The sequence below is a fragment of the Sarcophilus harrisii genome, chromosome 1, assembly GCF_902635505.1.
Source record: "Sarcophilus harrisii chromosome 1, mSarHar1.11, whole genome shotgun sequence".
NCBI lineage: Eukaryota > Metazoa > Chordata > Mammalia > Dasyuromorphia > Dasyuridae > Sarcophilus > Sarcophilus harrisii.
Genome location: NC_045426.1, coordinates 223635111 through 223646898, shown reverse-complemented (window position 1 = coordinate 223646898; position 11788 = coordinate 223635111). Strand labels below are relative to the sequence as shown.

At 30.7% G+C, this 11788-nt stretch overlaps 1 pseudogene; it reads right to left on the bottom strand.

The window, feature by feature from the left end:
• Positions 1-593: 593 nt before the first annotated feature.
• Positions 594-711, bottom strand: LOC111719309 (annotated as a pseudogene).
• Between the last annotated feature and the right edge of the window lie 11077 nt (positions 712-11788).

Below are 11788 nucleotides of genomic sequence, written 5' to 3'. Positions count from 1 at the left end.
GATAATATTAACATTATTGATAACAGATAATAGCTAATTCATAAACTTACTGACTATGCTGTAGGGGAAAATAATTGCTTTTCCATAAAACAAACAAACAACAAACAGGGAATTGTAAAGGACATGCCCAAATGAAGGGGCAGGTCAATTCTCCAAGAGCCTCCACAACTGTAAATCATAACACTTGAAAGAGTTACAAAGCAGCCTTCACAGATGTTCCTTATGGATTGGGAATGAAATAACTTGGAGGCAAGAGGGAAGAGGAGAGACGTAAGACAATGCAACTGTCTCTCAGTAAGCAAGTCAAAGAATGCAACTACCTCTCAATCTCCTCGTATCATCATCATCCTCCACATGAAGAGATCGATTCTACAGGTCTCAGTTAGACCTCCAGCAGCCACTGGCAGGTGGCTCCCATATCACAACAATCAGCTAGGGCATATGGATAAAAAGTACAATAATATTGGCCTATGTTCCCCACATCACGACAGATTGAAGAAATGTGTAATACTTAATAAAGGAAATGGATGCATACCTCTTTTGAAGGCTGTTGCAATAGTCTTTGAATTATTTTCCTTATTTTCAGTTTTTCCAAGATTAGCTGCCATAAAGTAGGTGGCAATGTTTTAACTGTATATGGTGTAAAAGCCACTAGAATGGCTTCTATCATTATCAAGGGAAATGCTGACCTTTTCTCCTTTCATATAACATGTGAGATGTCAAATTTAGGGACATCTGCATTCCGAATGTCATATGAACTATTTGTGCTGTGCCTTCCAAATTCATAGTGGTTTGAACAGTCATAATTGAATACATTGAAGATTGATCCCAACATACTTAGGGATATCATTGTGGTCCTCTTCTATTATGAAAGGCAAAAGTCATGTTCAATGTACTGCAACATTAGAGTCTGAGATATGATTTTCAAGGTGCTTGGTGCATGCTTTATTTTTCCCTCATAGTGACCTGTTGCTTTACTTAGACTGGCTAAACAGTCTACTGTGTGACATTTCACTGACAATGGAAGGGGATAGCTGGCCCTTTCTCTGCAGGAGTTACTTTCCCACATTACAGCTGTGGGGTAAGTATTGATCTGGAGACTTCTGCCACTCCTATGGCTTCCGTGTTTATCTAACTATTTGTAGCTGTTGACCTGAAATTGTTACTGGAATAAGGTAATTTGGCTCCTTTGCATTGATTTTTTCTGCTGTATGATTTTAGGGGATTTGGGCTAGAAGTAAATCTGTTGGTTTAGGTGACACTACAATTCCCAAGGCTCTTTATTTTAGGATTCTGAAATGTTTCCATGGATATTTGAGGGGAGAAGGTAATCAGCATTTTGGTGGTGGCTTGATTGATCTGAAAAATTATTTCCCCTATTTCTTTTGCTGAAGGCCTTGATGCTTTAGCTAGGCTGGGCTTCTACAGTCTCATGTGGGGCAATTGGTTGAGAATAATCCTTATTTGGCAGACTTTCTTTTCATATACTCCATATTCTCATTCAAACTGGTTTCTAATTATTCCTTCCAAAATCAGCAATACATTTCCTATCTTTGTGCCTTTCAATAATTTGTCTCTGCCCAATGCCTAAAAGGTTATCTATCCCTTCCTATAGGTCTGAGAGCCATTAGCTTAATTCAGGGCTCAACATTGCTGCTCCTTTCTATAGTAATCTTTTCCTAATTCCCCTCATTATTTTCATTATCTTTTTCCATTTTTTGTATGTACTAAAATCTGTAAATTCTGTGTATATATTAAGTAGAACAGAAACTCCTTAATGTCAAGGGACTATTTTTTTTTTTTTTAAACTTGTTGCTAATCATCAAAAGTCTATGAATACAATTGGTATTTAATAAAAGCTTCTCAAAGTGAAGTCTATGTTCTATGTTGTCTTACATTTAGAAGTAAGAACTTAAATGAGGAATTTATTACTTAATTTAATCCTATTTACAGTCTTGCTAAGTTAATATGGGGAATACTTAAAATACCTCTTCTTAGGACATATAAAAACACATTAGAAAATTGATAATGAGTCCTAGATTATTATTTATTTTTGTAATGCATTATCAGCTACTATTTGTCTTATCATAACTTTTTATTAGCAGAAAATGTTAGTTTTGAATTTTAGAAAATGTTATTCAATGCTCAGTTATGTTTAATGAAAATTTTCTATATGTGAATCTTGGATATAATATATTCAGTTTTATTTTTTAACATCACTTATACTCCAATCTTCTTTTATTGTAAACAAATGCAAGCCATCTCACTTCAAGTTCTTATCACCTCTCATCTGAACTCTTAAGAGTCTTTTGATTGCTTCTCTACTTCTAATATTTCTGCTTTTCCAACTATCTTCTACACATCTGTCAAATTAATATTTCTAAAACAAGGGAAGGGAGGAACAAATTACCTTCATTATGGCTCTTTAAGCTTTTTTCACTTGTGACCTCTTTGCATCCAATAATTATTTTTACGATCTTGGTGTATAGGTATGCAAAATGGATATGTAAATCAAATATTTTCTGATAATAAATCATAAATTCATGACTCTCCCATTTAGTTATAAGATTCCATATAGGGTTATGAAACCACAGTTTCAGAAGCTGGGATCCATGTCATGCATTTACTAAAGATTACTAAATGCCTTTGGCCTCTAGAATTAAATATAAAGTACTCAGACTAGCTTAGTTTCCACTACAACTGTTAGTCTGTTTTTATTCTTATTTCCAATTTTTCCCTTTTATGGGCATGTTAAAGAAATCATCGTTCTCTGTTGAGGATAACTGTAATCCCTGGAATGAATTCTATATTCATCTTAGTCTCTTTAGCATCTTATATCATTAAATTTTAAGTTGAAGCAAATTGGAAAAGGGATTTTCATCATCAATGAAGATTCCCATGTTATAATAATGTTAATCATTAATTGTATTTTAAAGGAAAAATAGATATTTTAACTGAATATAAAATTTTTTGTATTTCCTATAAAAGCTCATCCAGTCACTTTTCAAAAACAATGTAAATAGTTGCAAAAACTTATTCCATTATATACATATATGTAAATTTTAAATTGCATTACAGTAATCCAAAAATATGAAGGTTAATTTTGCATAATAAAACCCTACTTAAATTGTCCAACTTTTTAAGTAATTAGAGCCAGTTTCTTTTAATAGATGTATTATTTTTTAACTTCCCTGCATTTTTGAATAAAAAGTTTATTTCAGAAAAATCGGGTTAGGGTTATCAAAAGATATACATGTGTTTGTAGCAATAATTGTCATTATGGCCACTTTACAATTTATTTTTTGTCTGCCAAGTTCTTTCCCAGCACTCAAGATGGGAAAAAAATAACCAATCAATTTTTCTAAAAACATCTGTACATTAAGGAGAAAATATTACAAGCAGCCAGAAAGAAACAATTCAAATATCAAGGAGCCACAATCAGTATAAACCAGGACCTTTATTTGAAGAAACTCAGCAATTATATTTGTCAAGTCTTTATACCCTTCCCCCTACCTTCTTGGCTAATGATCTCACCCAATTCTTTGTTGAGGATTCACTTCAGCTTCTCATTTCCCATCACTCAGATATTTTACACAAGTGATCCTTGTTTCCCACTCTGTTATATGAAGTAGTGGATCTTTCATGTATACATAATTTATAAAAGATATCCTAATCTTAAATTTAAATTTATTTCAATAATTCCCACAAAAAGAGGTGAGAAAGATTATCACATAAGATGGCAAAGTATTTGTCGATGTTGAATTATGATGCAAACTTCTTTGATTCCCTACCATTCCTCTTTCAAGGGAGCATTATTGTTGCTCATTATCAATCTCTCTCTATCTCTAAACTAACTTTCCTTTATCTAGAAACACACCTGTAATCATTCTATTACTTCTTCCCTTTTTGGAGAAAGCTGCCCTAAGTGGCATTACTTTTTCTCCTTTCAGTAAATTCTAAATTATATGTGATTTGGCTTCCACTTTCATCATTCAAATGAAACTCTTGTTTCAAAAGTTACTAATGATTTCCTAATTATTAAGTTCAATATCTTTCTTCCACCCTTCCCAATCCTCATTCTTTCTGACCTCTCCATGGTTTTAAAAGTTCTCATTTAATCTTTGTTTTTTCATAGATAAACTCTTAATTTTGTTTTTGTTCTCATTGTTTTATTTTTATGTGTATAAATTTATGTAGGCATCAATGTCTTCTCACTCGTCTATTGGTCTGAATAGTATTTTTCAATTCTTTTTGTCAGATTTGAACACTGATCATATCACCTCCTCCAGGACTTGAATTCCCTCATTTATCTGAAATAGGAATTTAGTTTTTTTTAAACTAAAAAAAAAGTAAGCTTGATAAGGTGAAGAATGTTCAGCAATGCATCAAAGTCATTTTTAAAGATCAATTGATTAAGTGTATGAGAGTTAAGGAGGAGTCTAGATTTTGATGATGTTAAAATGATGAGTTAAAAAATGATGGTTAAAAAAAATTGCAAGAATCCATTTGGATATGTGAATGTAGCAGAGAAAGCTACCACAAAGAATGGGTAGGACTTCAGGAAAAAGGCTGCCTGGGTAAGCAGAAATTAAATGTATCATTCTAAAAGCTATTTTATTGAAGCTCCTACACTGAAACAGTTATCAATGATCCAGATTTTCCTTTCTCTCCTTGACCTCACCCTATACTAAGCCTTATTTTACAGTGCATAAAGATGGAGGGAGGATTAAAGAAAATTACCACCCTCCTCTTTTTTAAATGTTATTTTGCCTTTACAAAAAATTGTGACCAACTGCACTGTGAATATGTTGTATTTATTATGTAAGAATACAAATGGAATGAAACAAGTGTTTGGGGAAATGTTCTTAAAAGAGAGGAGTTGAATCTAACACTGAAGTGTAATTTGTTAATGCATTGTCAATTGCTTGAATACGAGAGTTTATTCATACATCAATCAATCAATCAATCAATGAAATTACAGATATATTGGTACTATTTCCTAGAGGAGGGTTTTTATGTTCTGGCAAATCCATCTTGTCAATAAATAAGTAGTAAAAGGGTAAAATGAACTGACTGAAAAATCCTTGTTTCACATGACATGTCTTTAACTCTGTTAGAGATGACTATGGTGATGGTGGTGGTGGTGGTGGTGATGGTGATGATAATGACAGCAATAAAAATATAGAAAATGAAAGGAGATGATAGATACCTAGACACATACATAGAAGCATGGATAGATAGATGAATGATATATGTATGTATGGATGGATAGATCACTTTCTATTCCTTACATTTAAATGTATGTAGCTAATTTTCAGAAAGAGTAATAAGAAAAAGTATAAAATAACAAGATAAAGTATCTGAAACTGTTAAATTATGGGAAAAATGAAAAGCTCTGTGTCTAAATAACTTGCTTCAATTAAGATCAAAGGTTATAGATAATTGAAGATTATTTTGTTCTTTGTTTCTTTTAACAGGGTTTGTTTTAAAAGTATCACATTTTAATTTGAAGTAAAAAGATGACAAGTAGTTAGATTCTTAAAAGAATTATACAAATTATAATGATTGAACAGTTGCTTAGATTTACCCTTTGTAAATCTTATTTTTATGCTAAAAATAAAATAATGCACTCTAAAAATTCAGCAGTATATTCAATTCTACTTGATTGATGATTTTAATCTAGGAGAAATCTTGAGTTAGGATGCAGCATATCTGTGACATATGTGCCTAATGTTAAGACAATAATTTGAAGACATGATTTTCTCTTTTTTTCTCTAAGTAAATACAATTGTGTTTCTTCATATAAGACTGATAATAGGAGAGCAGTTGATGGGACTATCCATTATCATAAAACATGTAGTTAAATTGTTTCAGGATGTTTCACTCATCCCTCAGAAGGTTTAGTCCCCCATCTAATTCTAATTTATTTTTGTGGGAAGGAAGGTGCCTTTATATACAATGTCACTTTTATCACTAATGGATAGACTTCTCTTCAGGATTCTGTAGTAACTTTATATTGCCTGACCATGTGTGATCTAAGTTCTTAGTTATGCTGTTCAATTTTTTAATTAAAGATGGTTAATAAGGGAGGCCTTTCATTCTACTTAAGCTAATATTTGCTACTATGTTAACATGCCCTTATATTATTTTTACCCTGAACTATTTTAATATGCATGAAATTGGGGAGCATTGGGTCTTCCCCAGACCCAATAATCTTAAACATATAAATTTTCATTATCTGTGAAGCCATTCTAGTCATAATCATTTTACCTTCTATGGTTGTTTCCATTTCTTCAACAGTCTCAATATTAATTGTATCAGAAAAGTTTTGTGCTGAAAGGGACATTTATTTTAAAATAGTATAGTATGACTAGCAAATTAATGACTAGTTGTTTATTATAATCCTAAGCAAAACCAAAACCTCAGAAAAATAAATCTCAATTTTTTTTTTTTTACAATTAGTGGTTTTGATTGCTTTTCTCATGCCATGAATCCTATGTAAAGAAGCATTTTATTATACAGAGGAGTAAAATAATGTTTTCAAAATTTTATCTTTATTTGTAAGTTTATATACAATTATAAATAACAAATAATTAGAAAAAAGAGGGGAGTGTCAATAATGTGAGAAATCATAATATTATAATATAATCATAATATAAGAACCATAATCATAAGAATATAGAACAATGTTACTAAATGAAATGTTACAAAAGACTGATTTTTTTTTTTTTTATTTAATAGCCTTTTATTTACAGGATATATAGATGGGTAACTTTACAGCATTAACAATTGCCAAACCTCTTGTTCCAATTTTTCACTTCTTACCCCCTACCCCTCCCTAAAATGGCAGGATGAATTTAGTAGATGTTAAATATATTAAAATATAACTTGATACATAATAAGTATACATGACCAAAATATTATTTTGCTGTACAAAAGAATCAGACTTGGAATTATTGTACAATTAGCTTGGTGAAGGAAATCAAAATGCAGGTGTGCATAAATATAGGGATTGGGAATTCAATGTAATGGTTTTAGTCATTCCTAGAGTTCTTTTTCTGGGATATTGTTAGTTCATTACTGTCCATTAGAAATGATTTGGTTGATCTGTTGCTGAGAATGGCCTGATCCATCAGAACTGGTCATCATCTAGATTGTTGTTGAAGATATAATGATCTCTGGTCCTGCCTATTTCACCAGCATCAGTTCGTGTAAGTCTCTCCAGGCCTTTCTGAAATATCCTGTTGGTCATTTCTTAAGAACAGTAATATTCCATAATTTTCATATACCAAATTTATTCAGAAATTCTCCAACTGATGGACATCCATTCAGTTTCCTTTTAGCCACTACAAAAAGGGCTACAAACATTCGTGCACATACAGGCCCTTTCCTTCTTTATAATCTCTTTGGGATATAATCCCAGTAGTAAAATTGCTGGATCAAAGGGTTGCAACAGTTTATAATTTTGTGAGATAGTTCCAAACTACTTCTCCAAAATGGTTGGATTCTTCACAACCCACCAACAATGAATCAAATGTCCCAGTTTTCCCACACCCCTCCAACAACCATCATTATTTTTTTCCCTGTCATCTTAGACAATCTGACAGGTGTTAGTGGTATCTAGGAGTTGTCTTAATTTGATTTCTCTGATTAATAATGACTTGGAGCATCTTTTTCATTGACTAGAAATAGTTTCCAATTTCCATCTGAGAATTTTGTTCATCCTTTGACCATTTTTCAATTGGAGAATGGCTTGATTTTTTATAAATTAGAGTTAATTTTCATATTTTGGAAATGAGGCCTTTAACAGAACCTTTGACTGTAAAAATATTTTCCCAGTTTATTGTTTCCTTCTAATCTTGTCTGCATTAGTTTTGTTTGTACAAACCAGTTTGGTATAATTGAAATTTTCATTTTGTGACGAAATCTCTAGTTCTGTTTTTGGTCATAAAAGACCTTCCCTTCCACAGGTCTGAGAGGTAAACCATCCCATGTTTCTAATTTTTAATAATTTCTTTTTTTGCCTAGGTCATGAACCCATTTTTGACCTTTATCTTGGTTGGATTAATATGGATCAATGCCCAGTTTCTGCTATATTAGTTTCCAATTTTCCAGCAATTTTTTATCGACAGTGCCTTATCCCAAAAGTTGATCTTTGGGTTTGTCAAAGACTAGGTTGTATTTTGGACTGTTTTATCCTTTAACCAATTTTATTCAAATCTAATCTATTCCTTAGCTAATACTAAATAGTTTTGGAACTGCCTTATAATATAATTTTAGATCTGGTAAGCTTAAGCCACCATCATTTGATTTTTTTTTTCATTAATTTTTGAAATTTTGGACCTTTTTGTTTTTTCCATAAGGAACTTTGTTGTTATTTTTTTCTAGGTCATTAAAATAGTTTTTTGGGAGTCTGATTGGTATAGCGGCTAAATAAATAGATTAGTTTAGGTAATATTGTTATCTTTATTATATTTTGTCGCCCTATCCAAGAAGGAATTTTAATATTTTTCCAATTGGAATCAGACTTAATTTGTGGAAAAGGTGGTCTGTAATTTTGCCTCTAAAGTTTTGATTTTCCCTTGGCAGATAGATTCCTAAATATTTTATATTATCAGTAGTTACTTTAAAATGGAATTTCTTTTAACCTGACTGTTGGATTTTGTTAGGATATGTAAGAATGGCTTTGATGGACTTTATGTGGTTTATTTTAAACCAGAACTGCTTGGTTGTGGATTATTTCATTAACTTTTTAAGAATTCTGGGATTCTTAAAATTATTGTCATCAGTAAAGAGTGATAATTTGGCCTTCCATTGTTTATTCTTATTCCTTTTAACTTTTCGTTTTATTTTAATATGTTTCTAATACAAATATTAAATAGTAAGGTGATAGTGGGCAACCTTTGTTTTACCCAGATTTAATTGGGAATGGGCAGTTGGTCTCCATTACATATGATGTTTACTGATGGTTTTAAATAATGTTGATTATTTTAAAGGAAAAGTCCATTTATTCCTATACTCCCAATGTTTTTATTAGGAATGGATGTTGGATTTTTATCAAATGCTTTTTTCTGCACTTATTGAGATGATCATTGGTTTTTGTTAATTTGGTTTTAATATTTAAATTATATTATTAGTTTTCCTAATATTGAACCAATTGCATTCCTGGTATAAATCCTACTTGATCATAGTGTAATTATCTTGAGATGATTTTCTGTAGTCTTTCTTTAAATATCTTATTTAAATTTTAGATCAAATTCATTAGGGAGATTGGTCTATAATTTTCTTTCTGTTTTCAGCCTACCTGGTTTGGGTATCAGTACCATGTTCTTGCAAGAAGGAATTTGGTAGGACTCCTTCATTCCTATTTTATCAAATAATTTATATAGCATTGGGGCCAATTGTTCTTTAAATGTTTAAAATTCAATTAAATCCATCTGGTCCTGGGATTTTTCAGGGAGTTGTTTAATTGCCTGTTCTATTTTCTTTTCTGAGATGGACTATTCAAGCAATTTACTTTCTTCCTCTGTTAGTCTGGGGAAGTCTGTATTTTGGAGGTAGTCATCCATTTCACTTAGGTTATCAAATTTATTGGCATAAAGTTGAGTAAAATAAATTCCTCCATTTCTCTAATTTCTTCATTGGGGAAAGTTTCCTTTTCATTTTTAAGACTACTAATTTCCCTTTTTCCCTCCTTTTTTAATTAGATTTACCAAAGGTTATTTTTTTTTGGCTTTTTCATAGAACTAAATTTTTAGTTTTTATTAATTGTTCAATGTTTTTTTATTTCAATTTTTTAATTTCTTTTAATTTTAGAATTTAATTTAGTATTTGATTGGGGTTTTTTTTTTGGTTTTTTTAGTTTTTTTAGTTGGTTTCCATTAATTTTTTTTGTTTTTTTTGGTGCCTTTGGGATAAACCTTTTTACTGCTTTTTTTGATTCCCACAAATTTTGGTATGATGTTTCATTTTTTAAAATTTTATTAATTTTATTTAATTTGTTTTCAAAATTTTTTTTTAAGATGAGATTGGTTTGGTTTCTAATTCTTTTGGTCTATTTCCAATTTTTTTGTTGAAGGTTTTTTTTGTATTATGATTTAAAGGGTTATTTTATTTTTTTTTTGATTTAATTTTGAGTTTTTTATGTTCCTAATATATAATTTTTTTTGAATAGGTTTCCATGAATGTTGAGAAGAAAGTATATTTTTCTATTCTCCATTTTTTTCCAAAGATCCAAATATTAATTTTTTTTTTTTTTTTTACTTTTTTCTTTTTTTTGTTTTTGGGTTTGATTTTTAATTTCTGAGAGTGCAAGGTTGAGATTCTCCTGGTTATTAAGTTTTTGTTGTTTTTTTTTTTGAAATTTCTTTTAATTTCTCCTTTAGGGTTGGAGTTTACTACTTGGTATTTTTATGTTTAAATATTGTTTCTTTGTTGTTTAAGTTACCTTATGGATGTATTTTTTTCTTTTTTAATTAGATTAATTTTTACTTTTTGCTTGATTTGGAGATAAGGATGGTATTTCCTTTTTTGATTTTACCTGGAAGGTTAATTAGATTTTTGTTTGGCCTTTTACTTTTACTTCTATATGCATCCCCTGCTTTAAATTGTGTTTCCTTGTAAAACAATATATTTAGGGTTCTGACTTTTTGATCCAGTCTGCTATTTGTTTCCTTCTTATGGGGGAGTTCATCCCTATTTAATTTAGGGTTAGAATTACTAAATTTTATTTCCTGCCATCCCAATTAAAGGATTGTGTTTTACTTATTCTTGCCTCCCCCTAAATTTTTCCCCTTTTTTAAATTTAAATTCTTTTGTATCAGGATATTTAATTTTTATAATCCCTCCTCCCCTTTTGAGTCTTTCCTTCCTTCCTTTTATTACTTTTTTTCCCTTTTTTCCTCTTTTCTCTGTTTTTTTAATGAGGCGGGAGAATTTTCTAAAACAAATGTCAATTATTTTTCTTTTGAGCTAACTCTGATGAGAAAAGATTACAAATGTTCCTCCCCCTCTAAATTCCTTGGATATGATAAGTTTCTTAGCCTTTGTGGGATGGTTTCTTTATCCCCTCCTTCCCCCTTTGTTCTGCCATCATCCCTTTTCCATATCTACCCTTTTTATGTTATATCATAAATCAAATTATACATGTATTCTTTTTGTTATCCACAAAGAAATACAATTTTCAAGAGTTATTTTTTACCTTTTTCTGATCTCTTGAGTTCTATTCTTGGGATCAAATTTTTTTTTAGTTCTGGTTTTTTTCAGAAACAAATGAATTTTATTTGTTTCTTATTAAATGTCCATCTTTCCCTTGGAAGAAAATGTTCAGCTTATTGGGTAGTTTATTCTTGGCTGCATCTTCGTTCTTGTGCCTTTTTGGGAATATTCATATTCCAGGGGCCCTTTTTCCTTTAATGTGAGGGCCAGATCTTTGGTGATCCTTATTGTGGACCTTTGGTATTTAAATGGTTTTTTTTTGGCTGCTTGTAAAATTTTTTTTCCTTAATCTGATAGTTCTTGGAAATTTTTGCCCAATAATCCCGGGGTTTTTATTTTTAGGTTTTTTTAGAAGGTGTTCATAATTTTTTCAATGCCTATTTTACCTTCTGATTCTATTAATTCGGGCAAGTTCCTTTTTGATGATTTCTTGTAAAAATAGTATTTTGGGCTCTTTTTCATCATGTTTTAGAAAGTCCAATAATCCTCAGATTATCTTCTCCAGATCTATTTTCCAAGTTCGTTTTTGGTAGAAAATTGTGGTTTTTTTTTCAGTTTGTCATTTTTTTGT